Source organism: Triticum dicoccoides, chromosome 1A, assembly GCF_002162155.2.
Source record: "Triticum dicoccoides isolate Atlit2015 ecotype Zavitan chromosome 1A, WEW_v2.0, whole genome shotgun sequence".
Classification (NCBI taxonomy): domain Eukaryota; kingdom Viridiplantae; phylum Streptophyta; class Magnoliopsida; order Poales; family Poaceae; genus Triticum; species Triticum dicoccoides.
The window spans coordinates 7,009,002-7,010,309 of record NC_041380.1 but is presented as its reverse complement, the minus strand read 5'-3'; positions in this window follow the sequence as shown (position 1 = coordinate 7,010,309).

Here is a 1,308-nt window from a genome sequence, read left to right as displayed (position 1 = left end):
GCAAAGAGGCGGGAAGAGCAGGCCTTTAGTATCGGTTGGTGGCTCCAACCAGTACTAAAGGGTAGTCTTTAGTACCGGTTGGAGCCACCAACCGGTACTAAAGGCCTCGCGCTGTCACCCCAAAGTTTAGTCCCACCTCGCCCGGCGAAGGGCAGCCGCACTAGTTTCTAAACCCAACCGCGGCTACCTCTTCGAACTCCTCTATATAGCAGGCTTCTGGGCCTAATTAATTAGGGCGCACTGCCCTGTGAGTCTGCTGGCCCTTCTGGGCCTGCATTTGCACACCCTAGGTCTGGCAGGCCCACTGGGCAGCGCGCCAACAAATTTTTTATATAGTTTTTTCTTTTCAGCATTACTTATTTTCTTCTATTTATTTTTGAGTAGTTTTTTATATAGTTTTTTCTTTTCTGCATTATTTATTTTCTTCTATTTATTTTTGAGTGATTTTTTTGTATAGTTTTTTTATTTTTTGCATTATTTATTTTCTTCTATTTATTTTCTTCTGGAAATTGAATGCTGCATACTGAACAATTAGGTAAATGACCGAAAAACAACAAATGATGTCAGAACATGTTGGAAATTGATGACATCACTTTAAATGCTGCATACTGAACACAAAAGAAGTCCGGAGTTCAAATAAGTTTAAAAAACATTGAAGTGGCCATGTAACAGATGAGTTCTCGTCCGAAACCCTGATACTCCGAAAGAGTTTGTCCAGTTTGTACACGAAGTGCGTCCAGTTTTTGCCGTGACCCTCTCTACTCTTTCAAGCATACTATGCGGGTGATATGATGATACCATGCCAAGTTTCAACATTTTCAGGATTCATTTTGTAGCGATTTTCAATTTCACGGTCATTTAGCTCTCTAAACAATTAGGTAAATGATCGAAAAACAAGAAATGATGTCAGAACATGTTGGAAATTGATGAGATCGCTTTAAATGCTGCATACTGAACACAAAAGAAGTCCGAAGTTCAAATAAGTTTAAAAAACATTGAACTGGCCATGTAACAGATGAGTTCTCGTCCGAAACCCTGATACTTCGAAAGAGTTTGTCCAGTTTGTACACGAAGTGCGTCCAGTTTTTGCCGTGACCCTCTCTACTCTTTCGCGCATGCTATGCGGGTGATATGATGATACCATGCCAAGTTTCAATAGTTTCAGGATTCATTTTGTAGTGATTTTCAATTTCACGGTCATTTAGCTCTCTAAACAATTAGGCAAATGACCGAAAAACAACAAATGATGTCACAACATGTTGGAAATTGATGACGCCGCTTTAAATGCTGCATACTGAACACAAAAGA